This window comes from Polypterus senegalus, chromosome 10 (assembly GCF_016835505.1).
Source record: "Polypterus senegalus isolate Bchr_013 chromosome 10, ASM1683550v1, whole genome shotgun sequence".
Classification (NCBI taxonomy): Eukaryota; Metazoa; Chordata; class Cladistia; order Polypteriformes; family Polypteridae; genus Polypterus; species Polypterus senegalus.
Window position 1 is genome coordinate 40,283,338 of NC_053163.1, and position 24,093 is coordinate 40,307,430.

General features: G+C 36.6%; 1 protein-coding gene across 1 annotated transcript in view; it reads right to left on the reverse strand.

The window, feature by feature from the left end:
- The window catches only part of LOC120537101 (wiskott-Aldrich syndrome protein family member 3-like), a 120,789-nt gene extending 110,380 nt beyond the window's left edge, over positions 1 to 10,409 (reverse strand). The window contains exon 1 of the mRNA XM_039765757.1: positions 10,220 to 10,409. The gene's annotated coding sequence lies outside the window, so the exon portion shown is untranslated. The remainder of the gene's footprint in view (positions 1 to 10,219) is intronic.
- Between the last annotated feature and the right edge of the window lie 13,684 nt (positions 10,410 to 24,093).

Consider the following 24,093-nt stretch of genomic DNA (forward strand, 5'->3'; position numbering starts at 1 on the left):
ATCACAGAATGAACACACACACTAGGACCAGTTTAACAACACCAATTCACCTAACCTGTATGTTTTTGGATTGTGGGACGAAACTGGAACATCCTGACATGGACAAAACATGCAAACTACACGTAGGAGGGACTCGGGACATGAATTCCAGTCTCATTGTTGCAAGGCAGCAGCGTTACTATTGAACCCTTGTGTTGTCCTGAACCTGAATATGATACAGAAATTTTGAATTCATACCAAATTGGTTCTATAGTGGATTATGTTGTAGCTCTATACATATAATTCAGCTTCATGTACACAAGGGAAGCTTTGAGCTCTAACTGATGGGAGCCTGTACCTGTGTGCTCATGTCTTCCTTGTAACTGAATTGTACTGAGAGCTGTAGGCAGCACTTGGCTTGGGCATAAAACTTAACAAATACAGTGTTTACCCCTAAGACTTCATTTTTGGTTGCCACTAAAGAGTCATGTACCGTAATACTTTTTACAAAGGCATCTCCCATTTAAAAGTTTTTTTTTTTGCTGTTTAATTTCAGCTGTCTAGAAGCAACAGGACATTGCAAGTAAAGTGAATGCATTTCAGTAGCTTATACAGGTGAACTGTCGACAAGCTTCAGATGGAGTGCAGATTAGGAGTATGACGGCAAGAAAACAATTAACAGGGTTCATATGTGCTAACGGCAAATATGTGAGTGTGTTTCCTAATAAAGACTAGCAGAAATAATAAAAAAAAAAAACAGCAGGCAGTTATGTAGTAGGATTAAATTATTTTTTGACAATAATGCTTCATGATTTTGATATTTTGTTATTTTTTTTAATCTTGTCTTATATCAGTTATAGTTTACTACAGGGTTTTGAAATTCAGAGAATTCAAATTTGTTGTTAGTTTTTCTATTTTAGATTCAGAAAGCTGTGTTATATTTCATTAGCATTATGTTTGTTTTTTACTCTATGGCTACTTCAGTTTCCATGGGAATCACCACTTTGTCCCATTGCCATGACATTCCAGTGCAGGGTGATACAGTCTACGTAAGATACTCATCATGAAGTCATTTACTCTAAGTAATGATTCATAAGCCAGTGCTGCATGATGGGCAACATCCAGGTTTGGAGATATTTAAACGCAAAATTCTTTTCTTAGGTTTTCCTGTCTTTGAATACTGGTTTGTTGCACAGTTCCTCACTCTTTTGTTAATAATATCCAGCTAATACATTGTTTTTATTATCCCTGTGTTTTGGCAAAGCGCATATTGAAAAATCATAATTATTAAATTTAGTTTTAGTTGGGCAGATGTGGCTGAACCAAAACAAGGTAATCTGGGAAAAGCTCTTAAGTGTGGAGAGACAGTTGAGGAGATCAGGTTTAAATTTTTTTTTCATATAATGCAAGGCTGTATTATCCCAAAATGCTTAAGCAGTAGGTAATTGCACAGCTTTCAACTCCTGGCTGAAGACTCACTACTTCAGTTTAGCATACCCTGACTAAAGCTGCTGATTAACTGTACAGACTGCATCTCTTTTGTTAGTCATTAGCACTAAAACATAAGTAACATGATCGTTATAATTTGTTACTAACCCTCACCTATTCTTTTTCTCTGTTCTGCCTGCCTAAGGTAAATTCATCCCTGATGGAGGATTGTAGAAATCGTTGGATAGATGGGTCCTTTCATTGGATTGGCTGGCCCAGTGCTATCTCAGCTGTGGAATGGCCAATAGGGAGAGTCAGCTTGATGGCTGAAGTCTTCAGGACTCTAAACAAATCCAAATCATATTATGTAATATTATCTGCTGTTGAATTCGGCTCTGTACTTGTAATGTTTCTGTTGCACTATTACACTGTATTGATGATTACTTGTGTTCTGTTCTGTGTATTGTATTGTAATGACCCCTTTTTTTAACACACACTGCACGTCCAACCTACCTGGAAAGGGGTCTCTCTTTGAACTGCCTTTCCCAAAATTTCTTTCATTTTTTTCCCTACAAGGTTTTTTTTGGGTGTTTTTCCTTGTCTTCTTAGACAGTCAAGGCTGGGGGGCTGTCAAAAGGCAGGATCTGTTAAAGCCCATTGCAGCACTCCTTGTGTAATTGAAGAATAGTCCATTGAGAAACTTGTAATTGTTGTTTCCTGAGTAGAATACTTGTGACTAAGGGATAGGCCTCGCTGTCTACATGCCATGCAATGGCAGGTGAATATCATACTATGGACTACTGAGTTGTAGCTCACCAAATACAATACTTGCACTAAGTTTAAAATACTAAGTATAACACAAAACAAATTGAAACTAAAATCAAACTTCTCCATTAAATTACAGTATTCCTAATACTTTAGCTTAGTGTCAAAACAATGTTAGGTTCATTAAATTTGATTTGGTGAAGCTCATACAAATAAAATATGAATACACACTTAAACAGAAGACAACAGCAATTGACACTCCCTAACAACCTCCAAATAAGCTACTTAACACAAACACATGAAATTATTGTAGAAGCCTGTGAAGGTCAAGATGTTATATACATGCATTTCACAATCTGAATATAAGGACTACCACAAATTCTAGTAGTGCTGATCTTATTTGACATAATGCATTTATTTATGAAAATTACATAAATACTAGCTTTTGAAATTACTGTACATGGATCAATAACCAGACTACAAATTTTTAGCAAACAAAATACTGTTCAAAAATGATGTATCTTCACAAGCCTTGAAAAGGATAACTTAAAACTACCAGCTAACCAACTTTAAATGCTTGAATATATATTATTTAATATGTTTAAAAAACAAGGGCAGAAATATAAATGTTTTATAAAACTATAACAAGTGTATAAGATTAGTTTTTTTAGGAATCTTTATTTCACTGTAGAATTAACTCTAATTGTGTGGCTTAACTTGCCTTAAAGCATGGCCAGTTATGCAAATAGATTAGGTGAGCATGTGGTTTAGGCACTCAGCCTTCAACAGAATTATGTACAGTAGTCATACAAGAAAAAGTGATAGCTTTATTCAGTTTTTTCATTGAGATATCAGGAGACTTATTGACTATGTCTGATATAAGATTTTTGTGATATCTAGTAGTGAATGTAATTTGGAACAGAAGCTAGACATGTGCATGTGACATTGTTGATAACAGTGGCCAATGGTCTATAAATATTAGACTCCATTGCAAGTATTTCTTATGATGTTTTCCTTTGGCCACTCACTGGTAGTGAATTCTCGCAGAGTGGTTTTGGGTTCAAAAGGCTTGATCAGCCATAAACTGATGTTAGTTCATTTTTAGCTATGACTTCCATTTCTCAAATTGCATTGATGACTATAAATGTCTCCGAGGGTCTATGGTGCAACCTAGATGACATTCTTCAAATAGTGTACCGTTAAAGCAATGAATTTCATGGAAAGGGAAATGCTGATCAACATTTTTTTGAATGTGCCACAAGATGCCATTTGACAAAAGTGTCACTCTGTCATGATATCTTGTGCCACTAATTATGTAGGGCTTAAATGACACTAAGAGCATGTAGTTCTGTTGATATTATTTTAGAGTTGTGTCATAGTCAAGTGTTGTTTCTTCTATATGTCATTTCTCATCTGAATTTGTCCACTTTTCCTGGGTGCAGCTATATTTATCAAAAATTATAAATGATATGGAACAGATTTTTGTTAGATATGCTGATTAATTGCCACTGACACATGTGATTAACACATTAACAATTTCTGATATTGATTTTTTTAATGCAACCCTTAAATGTGTTAATTTGATCAGGTTAATTTGACAATGCTTCACATGTTGTTAATGAAGCAACATCAGATGAATTCAAGACTATTAACAGTAGTACTGGGTCACTGGCACTTGATCATTTCCTATATTGCTTTTCTGATAATGATCTTCATCCACACACACTAGTAGAGTTGCCACTGGTCTCTTATAATATAGCATAATCCCATATTGGAACAAAAAAATGCTACATACCGTATTCAGTCAATAAGGGACTTAATTAGTCCCGTATATTCATGCACATCATTTCATATTAAACAGTACACAAGCTCTTCAATGTGCAACAAATAGCATAAGAACAATTAAAATCAAACCAGTTACACTGACATGGCAGATAGACATGCACCGTGTGCTAAGTGAGATTACACATTAGAGTCATTATTATCCTTCCCCATTATGTTTCATTCATACATTGATATAAAAAAAATATAAACAAAAAAAAAACCAGTCACATTACACAGTATAGCAGAACATCCAGAACTAGACGGTACACACTGTGATCTCCGCTAGTCCACCAGTAAAAGAGATCTGATTGGGAGATAGTATGTCAGTGGGACAGCCCTGTGCCTAGCAAAGAATGCTTTTGCTGTAAAGCTTTTTTGGTCATCCATTGAGGGATATGTGACCTGAAACAACACACTGTGGATGCTATCCATGTCCCAGCAGCTAAAAATCAGATGATGCAGAATTGGCATAGCACAATTCCTTATATTTCATCCACACTTCACCTAAAGCAAACATGGTATGTTGTTGTTTAATGTATCTTACTTAATGCAGCCTGCATTAATAGCCTATATTAGCCTATATTTATACTGTAATGTTAAACAAAAGTAGGCAATATTCTGTGCAAAATGATTATTCTAATATTTCCATCCACTTTGGGCTGAAGGTTAGGATAGTTAGACTTACTTCATAATTCATAAATCATACATTCTATAACACTGTGCAATTTGAAACATTAAAACACATAATCCTAACAGATACATACAGTATGTGTTTTTTTGTAGTCTATCCTTTGCTATTTAAAAGCCTAATTTTTACCTCTTTTCAATCTAATTAATGACTCCTCCTCTCCATATAACAGATGTGGAGTTGTCTTGGGTGTAACACACGGTTAAGCACAACCTGAGGTCTAACAGCCCTAACTGTGCACAAAAGCTGAAACGTGATTTTATGTTTCTATTTTTAACATTTAATTGTTTGTGTAATTGTTAATGCTTATTGAAAGTTGACTTTCGGCACAGCAATTTAAACCATATGTACTGTTTTTCCCAAATATAATAACAATCCCCAGGTTGTATTTGGTGTTATTTCTGTTACACAATACTGTTCAATAAACTAAATGGAATAGTTTAATATGAATAGGGGAGTGATTATCAAAACTGTTTTGGATTAGAAATTAATCATTGAATTATTTCTGCTTGATAGAAACTTATCAATATGTTTAAAGGAAATATGTTAAATTGTGATTAATATGCAGTTAATTTCAATTGAAAATTTTAACCATGCGATTAATTGCTATTAAAACATTTTTTTGAACATCAGGTCATGTAGATGCGTAGAATCTGAACATCAGCCCTATATTTTTTCAAAAAGAGTAAAATTGAGAACGTTGGTCAAAGTAACATGCTTTCACAAAAGTAAATATGGAAAATGTAGTTTTGTTTAAAAATGTGAATCAATCTTATTTAACAAAGGAAGAAAACTACCATACGATTGACATCCCATATGCTAAAAAGAATAACATTTACCTATGTAATCTACAAAGTACATGCAATTGTCCTGCAGCACAGTTCCAATCAATCAACCTGCCTAAATTTAATCCAGTATTTTGTGGGCACGTATTTAAAAAATCTGTACCAAAATTGACTAAAATTAATAAATGGTTCCAGAAAAACAAATGATGAAGAAATTTTAACAATGATTAGTAGATCATACGGCATATAACCCTTTTCTTCCAGACATATTCATTCCCAGCACAGCACATAAAAATCGTTCAATTTACAGATAATTATCATAAGCAATTCGAACAACTTTACTATAATGCTAAAATAACATGATTTTCATCTTTTTGTTAAAGAGGCATAATTTGAACAACATTTATAGAGGATGCATGGTTTCAGTTATTTGAACACAATTGTAAAGCACAAAAAAACATCCTACAATTTGTTTTTTTAACTGAGATGTAATTTTTTTGCCATGTTTTAAAGTTTCTGTGTGCTATTTACCTAGGAATTCAATTTTGTCACACAATAACGGGGACATGCATTTTCAGTACTAGTTGTGTTACCTGGCTTCACCCGAGAACTTCTGTAAGACAATATGAGTCCGTTATAGTGTTATTGGTTAACTGGGTGTATCAGAATTACTACGTAACTAACTAAAATCCTGCTATGAACACTGTGTGACCATGAGCAAGCCACTTCACCTGCCTGTCCACCCACTGGAAAAACAAAAGAACTGCAACAAATCATATCTCAAATGTTAGGCATCATCCTCAAATAGTAAGAAATAATATTATTAGGGCACTGCAGCTTGTTGCTCTTGAATATGTTATGCACAGCTTTCCAACAGTAAGATGTTCCAGCATTAGATCTATTTCTGTTTTTTTTTTTTATCATTTTAGTGACATTGCTTTTGTTGATGGTCACTGCAAAACACAATTCTACAGGAAAGTGTATTCTTTTGAACTGAAACAAGTAATCAGTATGAATAATATGAAATATGAATATATATTATTATCATTATTAGTTATTTATGATTTCCATTAGCTTACACCATTCGCTCAAATACAGAATATTTTTCTTCAGTTGTATGTAGTCCCCTTTTAAAGTCTGCTGATGTAAATACAAATGGAAATCAGTGCTTGAAGTGGATATACATAAGTGCTGGTACCCGAAGTGTTACACTAATATATTCACACTAACAGTGAATGGTTCAAAGCAGTAGCTTCTAGTGTCATAACACAACTTCTGTGGCTTAGAAATGTAAGTGCCACTATCTAAGACCAATGTTGGGTTCGTTTTCTATTTAGGTGTCATAATTGAAGAGCCAAGGTGTGAATTGGGTTATTTTAGGTCTGCCTTGGAGACTGCAGTGCTGTGACTCGAGACTGGAAATCAACAGGGTGGAATGGATAGCTGAGATGAGAAGGAAGATGCAAAACGGAGGCCAATAGCAAACAGCCTCACTTGTTAATCATTGAGCTTTGCAGCTTCCTTAGATTCGCTAAACTTTCTCTTTTTCCTGTCCAGGACACCACCTCCTCTTTAGTCTTCTGTCTACCCTATTGGATAATAATGGTGCTATTCACATGGCCTGTCAATTGTTTCTGCTGTGTAATTTGTTTGCATAAAGCCTCATCTAAATGCAACACAATAATGTAAGTTAGCATAATGTAATACATTTCAACAAATAAAAATTAACCAACAAATATAAAACATATGTTGGCTAATTTTCCCTTAACAACACCAAATTATAATTATATATGTCAAAGCATTTGGGGTTATTTAGGTTTTATATTGTACAGGGAGGATTTTACCCCTAAATAATGATTTATTCAAATGTCCTTTCTTACCAGATTCCTAATGCCCTAGATGTACCATCTGACCAAATTTGAACTAACAAGAAATTGTATTTTTCTTGATGTGTGAGTGAGTGAGTCAATTATGCTTTATATATATATATATATATATATATATATATATATATATATATATATATATATATATATATATATATATATATATATATATGCTACAAAATATTACATTTCAGAAATGTATAGTAGCTCCCCTCATGTAGAAAAGTTACATTTTCCCCACCCCTGTAAGACAGTTAGGCTGGTAGATTTAGGTCTAATGAAGATCACCATCTGCTCAAATGGCCAAACTAATCACTGTACTATTTGGATGGAGCTAACAAAATCAATAGACATTAAACATTATTTTTAAACACTTCTGAAACATCAAAATGGATACTGTATAATTGTAACATATAAAAAATAAAAGATTCAAAATTTAATGAAGAATTAGTTATTTACCTAATAATATTTCAATGTATTTAATAGTTTTTAATTTGCATTATGGGTTTGCAAATATATAAGTTGAGATAAAACACAACATTCAATAAAATACAAGAATAAAATGTGGCAAGTAGAAACACTTCAGGATTAATATTAAACCAATATTATATGTGTACAGCTAAGTTTTTTTTACTAAGTTCTTAAATTTCCTCATAGCTTTAATATAGCCAGATTGAGATTGCATGATTTTCAAGAATAAAATTAAATAGAATTTCATTGTGAATGAGGCTGCAATTTGCATCTTTTGCTGACTGACATTTTTTATCTTTTATTGTTGGTTACTTTTAATTTTAGGAAAGCAAATATATTTTTGCTCATACTGTAGCATATAACAGCCTACTTAAGCTTCTGTGTTAAATAAAAAAGACAATCTTCTTAGACAAGGCTTTTAGAATGCTTGCTGAATTTATTGGAAAAGTGTTCTGTCAAATAATAATTTATGCAGACTCCAATATTTTTCACCTCAGTCACATTCGGACAATCTGCTTTCATATATGCCTTCCTTTTGTGAACCGTTCATTCAAACTATCTAGACTTGTGTTTTTCCACTGATAGGCAATAATCTACATTCTACCACTTTGAATTGCCTCTGGAATTATTTTTTATGGTGTCAGTGACCTCTACAGCTATAATGAGTTCTGAATTGAAATCTGAGCTATACTTGTGAAGCAAAGATGATAGTGGTTTTAGTATCTTTATTACAGTTTATTTGGCATAAGGCATTATCTCATATAAATACAAAAATAAAAGGTATTACTGTATGTGTATATGTGTGTATTAATCTGCCTTGGCAAACCTGTGATTTAAAGTCAAACACCCCACCCTCTAACCCATTCCCTTCATTATAGCAAATAAGTAGTGAGTAAAATTTGCATTATACAAAATCCAAATCAAGCAGCAATCCAATTATCTGACCTGGGAAATAAAAAAACGTGATGAGTGAAAAATATTTATATTCTAGGTGTGAAATTTAAGTCAGTCAGTTTTACTCCCTATCTACTAGCCATTTAGGCCTAAAGCTGTTAAAAAACCAGAGTGTAACTGTCCAGGAGTAGAGCCTGTCTTGAAGCAAGAGGATGACAAGCAGGTGCCCTAGTGAGCAATGCAAAATATATGTTAAAAATCACATTTTCTACATAAATATAAATATAAAGTGTACTACATATGTGTATATATACTGTGTATAGATAGATAGATAGATAGATACTTTATTAATCCCAAGGGGAAATTCACAAATGATATATTACATTATATCATTACATATTACATTGTAGCAAGCTTTTTACTTCTTTATTTGTGTTTGTTCATATTAGGGCACTATAATATTAAGGTAATGAAAGATTCAGAAATTACAGTAGAAATTGCTTTATTAATTTTCTTGAGTTTGACTACATGATTAACCCTTTGCATTAATCTTGACAAGTATACACTTTATATAAAAGGTTTTAATTATGTTTGCAAATGTCTAATTTTGTTTAGCAAGTTCAGTTGTTGTTTATTGTGAGACTCTTATACTGTTTGAAAATGGATAACACAAGAGTTACTGTCGTTGTTGGCATTTATTATGAATGAGACAATAATATACAATAAATAACGTATATTGCAATCAGAAACATCTAAAAAAAAACCTTGCTAATGTACATAATTTGAGAATTCAAGTAATATAAACCCACACCTTCTAAAATCCCTTTAAATACACACTGTAGCCTTTTCACATGTGTGTTCTAGAACGTGTTAAATTGAATTTCTTGCTGGTGGACGCAAGTTGCACGCAAATATATATATATAAATAAGTAAAACACTAGCAGTGATATTCTGCAGAAATTAGATAATTATGATGTTTTCAAAGATAATGACATAAGATGAATCGAATATATTTTATTAAGAAAAACTCTGCTTAATGTAATTATATGTGCAAATGTGTATCTGCCTTGCAGTACTTTAATGACACACGGTCTCGCTACAGAAGATGTTCTTTTTGTATAATCTTCGCTCTTTTTCTATACATAAATAGTAGAAGGAAATGATCACGTTCGCGATCATGGATGGCGTTCTGAGAAGCCCAAATTCCTTACGCTTTCCAACTGTCAAATATGCTACATAACTTGCTTTACTATCGTAGTATATTTATTTCGAGCTTAAGGTGTCATTTCTAGTTTTAGGCTACTCAAACGTTCTTTTTTTAACATTAAAGCCAACATGCACAAAATGTTACAATTCACCTAATACCGTCGCTTAACCTTTTTATCTCTTTTAACAACACGCTGATATTTTGCATGTGCCCATGATATGCACATATCTTAACGCATAATCAGCATAGCATCCATCAATGCAGCATAGAAAAAGCAAATGCCTCTGCTTACCTGCTGTGATTTCTTTATTGTGTAAGTATTAAATAGAATGCTCTTTCAAACATTGCAATTTATAACAGATCATTTTGGCGTATGAATTGTAATGTATAACAATCGCTGATGTGTGACTTCATCTGGAAATTACTGCATGTCTCTTTGAGGATAGCAAGGCAAAGCCCCACTCTCTGCAGTGAATAAACAGCGCATGCGCTTCCGTTTTTCACAGACCACCACCCACACATGCCCGAGGACAGTACTCGAGCAAAACGAGGATCACGCAGCGAGCAAGAACGACAGCTGATTACTGAAGACGTTCTTGGGTTTAGCAAATTACATCCACATAGCAAGAATGGCTTTCGTAATATCCCCTAAGGCTAGAACTGCATTATGATGAAATGATCGCAGAAATAATTAGGTCAATATTATGTAGTACATTCTTTACGATAGTTGAATAATACGTGCATGAAGAAATCAGTTCAAACATCTTTAATATTTGCAATTAATTCTGAGCATCAGTGGCTCCCGTAACGAGGTACTGCATCAGTAAGGTTTAGATACGTTTCATGTATTCTTAACGATATGTGCTTTATGGTTAACTCGAGTCTTTCTTTCTTTCTTTGTCATTAACACCAAAGTTCCCTTTATGATTTAGATTTTTCATTTGTGAAGGGCAAATATTGCATGTAAAAATGGTACGTTTTAAAGGTTTGAGGTTATTTTATGCTCTTTGACAATTTATAATTCAAATCATACAACCACGAGAACTACCTACTGTATAATTTATTCAGTTTATTTTGAAACTGGTAAAATGGCTTATCAGTTCCCTGGTCTGTATTTTCTGATACGGGTTTTCATACTAAAAATGCATTCTGCATTTTGTTACTAAATTCAAAGCTGACTGTAGAACGTGTTGTGTGTGTTATATCAAGATCTGTTAGTATATTCATTTTCCTGCCCACTTTATTATTTTTTTCATTAATTTTTATCTGACAAACCAATGTTTATAGTATGTATTTCTTTGCTGTCAAACACAATCTCTAATAGGGAACCTCTGTTTATACAATGGAAGCCAACATACCGAATATGAGTTAGAAGAAATGTGTTTCTTATGTATACATTTATATACACTTTTAAAGAAATTAGTTCTTTGCTGGTTTGTAGGATACTTTGTAGAACCATTGCTTGATGAAGAACCATTTTATTTTGTGAAGGGTTATTTGTATATGAAACTTATTCTTTGAACTTTGAAGAGTTTTCTAAAATGTGAACAAAACAATAATCTTTAATGAATAGTAGGCTATTCACAGATCATGAAAACCTAACTTTGGGTTGTGTTATGTATGCAGAAAAAAACCTTTTAAAATCCTGAACCCGGTAATATTTCACAGATCTGGTATAATGTATTTTTGTCTGTTTATGGGACCTATTACAGATTAAAATATATAAATGTTCCCTCTGGAACCTTCATTTGGATGGTTCTTTTGTAAAACAAAAATTGTTCCCATGTGGCATGGCTTTGAAGAAACACTTCTGGTTAAATGGACAATATGTTTTTTTTGGTGTGTAACCCCCAATTTCAAGTGAAATTAGAACAATATAGATCAGAACAGGCCATTCAGCCCAGCAAAGCTTGTTAGTTCTATCTACATAATTGTTCTAAAATAATATTAAGTATAGTTTTGAAAGTTCCAATAGTTCTACTGTCTACCACACTATTTGGTAGCTTATTCCATGAGCCTGTGGTTCTCTGTGTGAAGAAAAACTTTATAATGTTTGTGTGAAATTGTCTCTTAATTTTGCAACTGTGTCCCCTTGTTCTTGATGAACTCATTTTAAAGTAACAGTCTCGATCTCGACAGATGTAAGGATATTGTTTAAAACAATTTCTTACTTTGGTTTTTGCCTTATTAAAATCCACAAGGTTGCTTGACTTCTTCTTTTGGCTGCTCCCGTTAGTGGTTGCCACAGCAGATCATCTTTTTCCATATATTCCTGTCCTCATTATCTTGTTCTGTTACACCCATCACCTGCATGTCCTCTCTCACCACATACATAAACCTTCTCTTAGGCTTTCCTCTTCCCTGGCAGCTCTATCCTTAGCATTCTTTTCCCAATATACCCAGCATCTCTCCTCTGCACATGTCCAAACCAAAACAATCTCGCCTCTCTGACTTTGTCTCCAAACCGTCCAACTTCTGCTGACCATTTAATTCACTTATTCCTAATCCTATCCATCCTCATCACATCCAATGCAAATCTTAACATTTTTAACTCTGCTACCTGCAGCTCTGTCTCCAGCTTTCTGGTCAGTGCCACCGTCTCCAACCCATATAACATAGCTGGTCTCACTACCATCCTGTAGACCTTCCCTTTCACTCTTGGTAATACCCGTCTGTCACAAATTACTCCTGACACTCTTCTCCATCCATTCCACCCTGCCTGCACTCTCTTTTTCACCTCTCTTCTACAATCCCTTTACTCTGTACTGTTGATCCCAAGTATTTAAATTCATTCACCTTCATCAGCTCTACTCCCTGCATCCTCACAATTCCACTCACCTCCCTTTCATTCACACACATATATTCTGTCTTGCTCCTATTGACCACCATTCCTTTCCTCTCTAGAGCATATGTCTACCTCTCCAGGGTCTCCTCAACCTGCTCCCTACTCTCGCTACAGATCACAATGTCATCAGCAAACATTATACTATACGGGGACTCCTGTCTAATCTCGTCTGTCCACCTGTCATTCTCCATTGCAAATAAAAAGGGGCTCAGAGTCAATCCCTGATGTAATTTCACTTCCTCATTGAATGCATCTGCGACTCCTACCACAGACCTCACCAGTGTCACACTTCCCTCCTATAGAACTCTTACATTCTTCTCAGCCACTCCCGACTTCCTCATACAATACCACAACTCCTCTTGATGCACCCAGTCATATACTTTCTCCAGGTCCACAAAGACACAATGCAACTCGTTCTGGCCTTGTCTATACTTCTCCATCAACATCCTCAGTGCTCTTTCCTGGCATGAAACCATACTGCTGCTCACTAATCATCACCTCCCTTCTTAACCTAGCTTCCACTACTCTTTTGCATAACTTCATGCTGTGGCTCATCAATTTTATCCCCCTATGGTTACCACAGCTCTGCACATCCCCCTTATTCTTAAAAATTGTAACCAGCACACCTCTTCTCCAATCCTCTAGAACCCTCTCACTTTCCTAGATTCCATTTAACAATCTGGTTAAAAACTGCACTGCCTTCTCTCCTAAACACCTCCATGCTTCCACAGGTATGTCATCTGAACCAATGGCCATTTCATTCTTCATCCTCTTCATAGCTGTCCTTACTTCCTCCTTGCTAATCCATTGCACTTTCTGATTCACTATCGCCACATCATCCAGCCTTCTCTCTCTGTCATTCTCTTCATTCATCAGCCTCTCAAAGTACTCTTTCCTTCTGCTCAACACACACTCCTCGCTTGTGAGTATGTTTATATCTTTGCCCTTTATCACCCTAACCTGCTGCACATCTTTCCTAGCTCGGTCCTTTACTCCCTCCTTACTGTCCAACCTCTCATACAACTTATCACACGCCTTTTCTTTAGCCTTTCCCATCCCTCACTTCACCTTACACCTTATCTACATGTATTCTTGTCTACTTTCTACATCTCTCTGACTATCCCACTTCTTCACCAACCTCTTCCTCTGTATACTCTCCTGTACTTCCCCATTTTGCCACCAGGTTTCCTTTTCCTCCTTCCTCTGTCTCTTGATGTCACACCAAGCACCCTTCTTGCTGTCACCCATACTACTTCTGCTTTAGTTGCCCGGCTGTCTGGTAACTCTTCACTGCCACCCAGTGTCTGTCTACCTCCTCCCTAAACTCAACCTTGCATTCTTACTTTTTCAACTTCCACCATTTAATCCTTTTCTCTTCCCTTACTCTGCTCCTCTTCTTGACTTTCAACATCATCCTACAGACCTCCATCCTATGCTGCCTAACTACACTTTCCCCTGCCACCACTTTGCAGACTGACCTTCCTGGATAAGATATAATCTACCTGTGTGCATCATCATCCATTCTTGTATGTCACCCTATCCTCCTTCCTCTTCTTAAAATACTGTATGTATTCACTACAGCCATGTCCATCCTTTTCGCAAAATTCCCTATCATCTGATTTTCTTCATTCTTCTTCTTGACACCATACCTACCCATCACCTCCTCATCTCCACTGTTCCCTTCACCAACATGTCCATTGAAATCCACTCCAATCGCCACTCTCTCTCTCCCTTCGGTACACTGTCCATCACTTCATGCAACACTCTCCAGAAATATCCTTTCTCATCCATTGCACAACCAACTAACAGAGCATATGTACTAAGAACATTCATCATAAACCTTCAATTTCCAGCTTCATAATCATTACACTGTCTGACACTCTTTTCACTTCCAAAACACTTTTGACATACTGTTCCTTCAGAATAACCCCTACTCCATTTCTTCTCCTATCCACACTATGATAGAACAATTTGAATCTACCTCCGATCCACCTGGCCTTACTCCCCTTCCATTTAGTCTCTTGTGTGCACAATATATCAACCTTCTCTCCATCACATCTGCTAATTCTCTCTCCTTACCAGTCATACTGCCAACATTCAAAGTTCCTACCCTCAGTTCACTCTCTTTATCTTCCTCCTTTCCTCTTGCCTCCGAACACATTTCCCACCTCTTCTTCTCCTTCTTTGGCCAACAGTTACCTAATTTCTGCCAGCACCCAGTTGGCTAACAGTACTGGTGGCGGAGGTTGTTAACCCAGGCCTCGACCGATCTGGTATGGAAATCTGTATTGTTGTGTGCATAATAATAATAATAATAATAATAATAATAATAATAATAATAATAATAATAATAAATCAAAATCGAAACATTACGTACATCTGAATCTGTTCCTTGGAGAGTCGCAGTCAGGGCAGCTGATGGAACAGTCCTTACGGATGACACTGCAGTTGTGACCAGCTGGGCTGGCTATTTTGAGCAGTTGTTCAAAGCTGATTCTCTGACTAGGACGTCTCTGGGTTCATGGTTCATGATCTTCCAATTAGCTGTGAACCACCCAATCTCACTGAGATTGCACAGGTGGTGAACCAGCTGAGAGGGGGAAAGAATGCAGGGATGTGTGGTATCCAGGGTGAACTTCTCCAGGCTGGTGGTAAGGCTGTCCTCTTGGCATTGCAAGCACTTCCATTTGGGAGACTGGCATCATCCCAAATGACTGGGAAATGGGACTTGTCGTCCTTATCTGGAAAGGGAAGGGTGATCGCCTGGATTGCAGCACCTACAGGGGGATAACACTGTTCTCAGTGCCGGGTAAGGTCCTTGCTAGGGTCGTCTTCTGTAGGATCCGTGATCACTTGCTCACCTACAAGCAACCTGAACAATGTGGTTTTACGCCTAAGATGTCTACCATTGACTGCATCCTGGAACTGAGGGTTCTCATGGAGCGCAAACGCAAATATCGGCAGAGTTTCTTTGCAGCCTTTGTCGATTTTCGCAAAGCGTTCGACTCAGTTGATCGAGCTGCCCTGTGGGACATCCTGAGGGTTCACGGGATCTCCTTGATGTTGCTGGATATCAAGGCCGGCCTGTACACTGGTACTGTGAGTGCTGTGCAGAGTGGAGGCAGGACCTCTGCGTTTTTCCCAGTTGACTCTGGGGTTCGTCTGGGGTGTGCTCATGCTCCTACTTTGTTCAATTATTGTATGGACTGGGTGTTGGGCAAGGTCGTGGGGTTCAGCAGCTGTGGGGTGTCTGATGGTGAAGAAAGATTCACGGATCTTGACTTTGCTGATGATGCTGTGATCTTCACGGAGTCAATGGAGGCTCTGATCGGGGTGCTTGAGAGACTGAGTGAGGAGTCTGAGTGTCTGGGCTTGCGAGTGTCCTGGATAAAAACAAAGATCCAGGTCTTTAATGACCTCTTGGGCACAGCCATCAGCAGTGTGTCTGTTTGTGGAGAGAGTGTCGACCTTGTTGAGAGGTTTACTTACCTTGGCAGTGACATTCATGTCTCTGGTAACTCTTCCTATGAAGTCAGTAGACGGATTGGGAGAGCATGGGGGGTCATGAGTTCGCTGGAAAGGGGTGTGTGGCGCTCCCGATATCTATGCAAAAGGACGAAGGTCCTGGTGCTTCCTGTCTTGCTATATGGTTGTGAGATATGGACGCTATGCAGTGACCTGAGACGAAGACTGGACTCCTTTGGTACTGTGTCTTTCCGGAAAATCCTTGGGTACCGTTTGTTTGACTTTGTGTTGAATGAGCAGTTGCTCATAGAGTCCCGAATGAGGCACATTACCTGCATTGTGAGGGAGCGTCAGTTACAGCACTAAGGCCATGTGGCGCATTTCTCCGAGGGTGATCTGGCTTGTAAGATCCTCATTGTTGGGGACCCGAGTGGCTGGACCAGGCCAAGGTGTCGCCCACATAATACCTGGCTGCAGCAGATAGAGGGTCATTTCCGGAGGGTGGGACTGGACCGTGTGTCTGCCTGGGGGGTTGCAAACCAGGATCCTGAGTTGTTTCATAGTGTAGTGGGTGCGGCAACGCACTGTACCAGTGCATGTTCCCCAACCTGACTTGATTCTTGTTTTATTTCTCACATCCCCAAAACAAACAGGTTAGGTTGAATGTTAACAATAAACTAGCCTGACATAAATGATGATGGGTGTGTGAACATGACCAATTGACTAATATCCTATTCAAGGCGGGTTCCTGCCTTGTGATTGACAGTATAATCACCAGATTTTTCAGGCAGCACAAAATAAACACCAAAAATACTTGCTGTTATCTTCTGTCATGATTTAACTACAAAGAATACCTGTCAGTGTTACAAGGAACAATAAAGTTGATTCAATAGGCAATGTCAGTGCGGTTCACAAGATAAACAAGACATGTTGTCAGAAATAAACTAATTAACCTTCAAAAAATCCTTCATAAGAGAAAAGGAACTGCTTAAATTATTTTGAAACACTTGTGTGATCAAATGGAGGTTTTAAAGCCACCAACTGAGTTGAGCTTTCGGGGAAGCTTGCCAGAAAACTGGAGGGGATTTTGGCAGCACTTTGAGTTTTACATCATGGTGACTGGTTCGATGGGAAAGACACGCACGTAAAATCCTCAGTTTTTCTCCATGTTGTGGGCACAAAAGCCTTAGAAATGTATAATACATTTATGTTTGAAAGAGAGCAACATAGGAGAAATTTAGAAGTAATTGTAAAATACTTTGAGGAATACTGTAACCCCAAGAAACATACAACACATGCCCGCTCAAGGAGGTGATAGCATAATGCAGTATGTAACCGAGTTGAGAAAGCTGGCCAAATCTTATGAATGTTTAGAACTGGAGGAATCGCTAATCTGTAATAGGATTGTTTTGTGGACCTTCAGCCGAATCACTGAGAGAAAGGCTGCTAAGAGAGGGTGACATGATGCTCAAAAAAGCAATGCTGATATTTAAATCATTTTAAAAAGATGTGCATATCAACAAAAGTGCACACAACTGAAGAGGCTGAACTTTTTTTGGTGTAGTAGAGGCCAGAAATAAAAAGAATAAATGGGAAGTAAATTCTACAATAACAGATAATCATCTGGAATTTAAGGCTTGAAGACTCAAAAAAGACCTGGAAGAATGGGAAAAAATAAAATAACAAAAAAAAAAAACAAACTCAAAAGCCAACAGAGATGGTTAATTCAATAGCAACTGTGTTAAAATGTGATGGAAACTTGAGAATCTGACTTTCTGATTTGAATCTGGAAATCCAAATGGAACATTATTGTGGAAGAAATAACAAGCATGCAAAGTACTATTCGGTACTGGATGCAAGTTGAGAATTCTGGCAAATTAAACTGGATGAGAAAAGTTTTCACCTTTGCACATTTAACACAGCCTTTGGTCAGTACAAGTTTGTACGTCTACCATTTGGTATAAATTCAGCTCCAGAAGTATTTCAAAGAACTGTGAAACTGATTTTTAAGGACATGGACGGTGTAAAAACCTATATTGATAATGTGAAATTACAGCACCTCTTTCATAGCACTTACAGGATTAGGTAGCACAACACTTTAAAGAAAAGCACAATACAGCATTAACAGCACCAAAGATGTTGTTAACTGAGGTCCCATTGCTAAAATATTCTGATGTTAGTCAGGCCATTAAGATTTCTCTTGATGGATCTAGAGATGTACTGTTACAGGATGAGGCACGAGTAGCTTATGCATCAAAAGTAAAGACAAAAACACAGCAACGATTATGCTCAAATTGAAAAAGAAATGTCAGCAATTGTTTTTGGTCTAGAGCACTTTCACTTACTTGTGTATGGAAAAGAAGTTGAGGTCGAAACTGATAATAAACCATTAGAAGCAATATTTAAAAAGCCTGTTAGTACTGCACCACCAAGAATCCAAAATTTGCTTATGCGTCTGCAGAAATACCAAGTGAAACTCAGATATAAACCTGGAAAAGAAATGCACGTTGCAGACACTTTGTCAAGAACATTCTTGCCAATTAGTAAAGCAAAACAAACCAGTGAAACTGAAAGTGGTGAAACTGAAGCACAGGTACATATGTTGAAAGAAAACTTAATGAAATAAAATAAGCAACACAATAAAAAGCAACATTGAGAAAATGACAGCAAAATATACAGAATGGATGTCCATCAAAGCAAAATGCAGTCCCAATTAAAATACAGCATTGTATTGCAACTTTCGTGAAGATATCCATGTAAGTGAAGGAATTCTATTTAAACTCTTAAAGATGAAATGCTGAAACACATGGATTAGAGTCATCTGGGTATAGAAACTTGTCATTGAAGGGCAAGTGAGATTAAGCGCTGGCCAGGAATGGGGAATGGCATTGAAAAGTTATTGAATGCATGTGCAATCTGTAAAAAATATAGTATAGTGCAGCAAAAAGAGCCCACCAGGCACATGGGGTCCCAGAGAGACCATGGAAAAAGATAAGAGCTGACTTGTTTAATTTCAACAATAATGACTATCTAGTAATGGAAAGTTATTTCTCAAAATTACTTCAAATGGTTCTCTTAAGCCATGATACAAAGACTATTACAATCATAAAATACTTGAAATCAAACTATGTTCGACATGGGAAGGTTATGGTCCTCAGTTATCAAGCATAGTGTTTAAGAGTTTTGCATAAGATTAGGAATTTATACATACTACCTCCAGTCTACTTTATCCCCAGTCCAATGGTCGAATGCACAATACAAACTTTGCTGTTAATGAAAAAAGCCGAAACAGACAATGAAGATACATACATAACACTATTAGATTTGCGAAATATGCCTTTAGAGAAATTTGGATTGTCACCAGCACAACTCCTGATGGGAAGAAGATTGGAGACAAAGCTTTCAACAGCGCCTCAATTACTGATTCCACAACCTGTCAGCAGTTGTGTACATTATGAGCTTAGAAAGAAACAAGAGAAACATGGAGCCAGGGGAGATGGTGTGCATATCACAAGAAGAAGGATGGAATCCTGCCATTGTTAGAGATGTTGCAGAACAGCCCAGCTCATATATTTTGAAAACACCAGATGGTCAACAGTACAGAAGTAATAGAAAATTTATCTGGAAGACTAATGAACAATTTAGTCAAGCAACAGAAACAATTGAAAACCCTGATGAAAGTGTCAAACAGCATTAACAATAAACATGAGTCATCTAATGCTCTAAAAGAAGCAAATGTCAGAGAGATTCTACAACTTATAGTGCGTGAGTCACAAAATAAAACCTCAAATGGAAGAATTGTGTAAAAACCAGCAAGATACAAGGATTAGTGAAAGACTGAAGTTATATAAAATAACTTGTTGCTTATGTAAACAGTTAGAACAATAAATATTTTTTATGTTTATAGATATGCATAAAGGATGTCATGATGTAACTAGAAAGAATACCAATCAGTGTTAATAAGGAACAATAAAGTCGATTCAATGAGCAACGTCTGTGTGGTTCATTAGATAAACGAGACACCTTCATCTTCGAATGTGAATTTGTTCATATCAAGAAGGTGAAAGGAAAATGAATCTAGGCAAAATGAAACAAACACTGCTGGGGCATTTTAAAAGTGTGGAAGGTTTGAGTGGATAAATTGCAGAAAAGGTATTGATGAAATCTAGACCATAACAGAGATAAAAGATAAACAGTAAGTGTTGCAAACATCATTAATAATCAGGTAAGATTAAAATTACAACAGGCAGCAAGCCAAGGTAGAGGATTTAGCAAAAATGTAGTCAAAAACAACAGCAACAGTAATTTCAATCTAGATTAGAACATTAGAACACTCTAGATGAGAAAAGGCCACTCAGCCCAACAAAGCTCGCCAATCCTATCCACTTATTTCTTCCAAGAAAACATCAAGTCGAGTTTTGAAAGTCCCTAATGTCTTACTGTCTACCACACTACTTGGTAGCTTATTCCAAGTGTCTATCATTCTTTGTGTAAAGAAAACCTAATGTTTGTGCGAAATTTACCTTTAACAAGTTTCCAACTGTGTCCCCGTGTTCTTGATGAGCTCATTTTAAAATACAAGTCTCGATCCACTGTACTAATTCCCTTCATAATTTTAAACACTTCAATCATGTCACCTCTTAATCTTCTTTTGCTTAAACTGTACAGGCTCAGCTCTTTTAATCTTTCCTCATAATTCAACCCCTGTAGCCCTGAATCAGCCTAGTCGCTCTTCTCTGGACCTTTTCTAGCACTGCTATGTCCTTTTTGTAGACTGGAGACCAAAACTGCCCACAGTACTCAAGATGAGACTTAACCAGTGCATTATAAAGGTTGAGCAGAACCTCCTTGGACTTGTACTCCACACATCGTGCTATATATCCTAACATTCTGTTAGCCTTCTTAATGGCTTCTGAACACTGTCGGGAAGTCGATAGCTTAGAGTCCACTATGACTCCTAAATCCTTCTCATAAGGTGTACTCTCGATTTTCTGACTGCCCATTGTGTATTCAAACTTAACATTTTTTACTTACTATGTGTAATACTTTATTACATTTACTGACATTAAATTTCATCTGCCACAAATCTGCTCAAGCCTGTATGTTATCCAAGTCCTTCTGTAATGATATAACGTATTCCAAATTATCTGCTAATCCTCCTATCTTGGTATCATCTGCAAATTTAACCAGCTTGTTACTTATATTCCTATCTAAATCATTTATATATATTAAAAATAGCAGCTTCCTTAGCACTGATCCCTGTGGAACACCGCTCTTAACATTGGCCAGTTCTGATGAGTTTCCTCACACCATCACCCTCTGCTTCCTGTGTCTGAGCCAGTTCTGCACCCATCTAAAAACATCACCCTGAACTCCCACTTGTTTTAACTTGATGCCCAACCTCTCATGTGGCAACTTATCAAATGCTTTCTGAAAGTCCACATAAATAATATCATAAGCTAGACTTTGAACATATCCTTTTGTTGCCTCCTCATAGAATTCCAACACGTTAGTAAAACACGACCTCCCTCTTCTGAACCCAAGAAGACAAGACTCAAGAGCAACTAAAAAAAGAGTAATTGATTTCATAATGAAATATTCAGGCAAGGCTTACAGTCTGCTTAAACACTCATCTTTTCCACCTCAAATGACTACTTTGTAAGTAATGTCTCTGAAAAAAGAAAAATTGAACATATGGCTAAGAAGCAATTGCATGTGAAAAGTGTTACTGAAAGCAGGTCAGAGAATGAAATATGACATAGCTGTATAATAGTTTGCTTTTTTCTTCCTCTATTTTGAGAAGTTTTCTTGCTGCAGAATGTTTTGCCTCTGTCCTTCAAACTCACTAATCAATTAAATGTACCTGTACTGTTAGGCTAATGCATTTCTAAAAGTAATTTTACTCATCCATCATGCATGCTTTCTATCCTAATTGACAATTTTGTCCAAATGTAGTAAATCTCTTCTAGGTGTCATTTATCCCATGGTGTGCTTTCTGTGGAACATGCCTTTGTTTGTATTCTGCTGCAAAATTATGGTTTTAGGATTGTATTTAAAGGATATGTTCAATATATTTCAAGTCGAAATTATTTTGTCAAAATCATTGTACATTGATTCACCACAGGAAATTGTGTTCTATAGTGAAGCTGATGTAGTTCTTATGAAGAAAATGACACATGGTTGAAACTGAATGTTGGGGTGTCAGCCAACAAACCCTGTATATTTGAGAAAAATAAAGTCAGGATTAAATACAAGCATGTGAGTGTTCAAAACAAGCTGTAATAGTGTGGGATATCCACAAAACATTGAAAATGAAGAACACCTAGTGCACAGGATGATTTCCTGGTTCAAATGTGTGTCAGTTTCCAGTCAGGAGCCTCTTTATATGTGCAGGTGTCCAGAAAATGTGGCATTCACGACTGGACGTTTTTGGGCAGTGGACAGAGAAAAATAATGAGTAAATGATGGCACCTTCTCAGAGCCCTGAAGGTGACCGCTAAGCACTCATGTCTGACACTTTAGTAAGGTGTGTATGAGAATGTGTCCTGCAGTGTACTCTCCATTGCCAGTTCTTGCCTTGTGCTCGTTTGTACAACTGTGCTCACAGTCCAAAGATTAACTCCTAAAGAGATATTGTTTTGCTCTAAAGTGAAGCATTTTTATACATTTTAAAAAATATATTATACATGTGTATCAAGTTTAAAATGATGTCCAAAGACAATTAATCCAAACATTAAACAAAACCCTTAAAACCTACTGAATGCATGCACTCTGAGGAAGGTAAAAGTTTTTCATTTTTGAATACTTTTCCCAGTTTGTGAGTTAAACAAACAAGACAGCAAAAAGGTATTAGAAATAATATATTTTACCATGGATTCAGGTGCTATTTTCCCTGAGGTATGCTCTGTTTGTTTATCTGTTCAAATGATGGAGTTTTATGCAATCAAGGAAGTAAAAGAGCACAACCCTCTTATGGTAATCATGATAATTTGACGTTACCTCACCAACTGCCTGAAGCCTCTTTGTAGCTTCAAGTTATATTTTCTTTTTTTAGTCTTTGAAATTCTGTCACTCTCATTTTTGTTTGTCTTTTCAATCTCCAGTCTGACACAGGTACTGCTCATTTCTTATTGTTTGTACAGGTATCTACTATGTGCTCACAGAGATTGAACGTTAAGATCGTTATGATGCACGTTAAGACACAGATTGTTAAAAACCCAATACACAGAAGTTGAAAGAGAGAAAAAGCAGAAAAGCTACTTGCATTATTTAGATTTCTTTTTCCCTGTCTAACCTATAAAAAACATTTGTTTTGTTTTCTAAATCAACATGTAAGATACATGCTGTGTCACCTGGGGCCTCATGTATAAACGGTGCGTACGCCCATTTCCACGCTCACATCACAATGTATAAAAACTAAACTTGGTGTAAAGTCTTGCACATTTTCACACCAGCTTAATCCCTGGCATATGCAAGTTCTCCGCTCTGTCTTGCAAACTAAAGCGTTAAAGCAGTGCTTTTATTCCAGTGTGGTTTCCCTTTCTTTTTTAGATCCACATTCCTGACGTGGCTTTATCATATACAGTACACTGAAATTGACTGTATATCATTTATTAGTTTAAGGCATCTGATTGTAGTTAACCTGTTACAATATAATGGTTCATGGAATGGCCAAATTATTCCAAATCCCAAAAGCTGCTTTAGCGTTGTTATTCTCACTGTACCACTCGGAGTATTTATATCACTGTATCTGAGTGTGGAATCACAGCTCTACAGCAGCTGATCAGATTATTGTTATACAGCATCAAGTACACGCTGCCTCAGCCATGCACTATTTGAACTGCACCCATACGGCA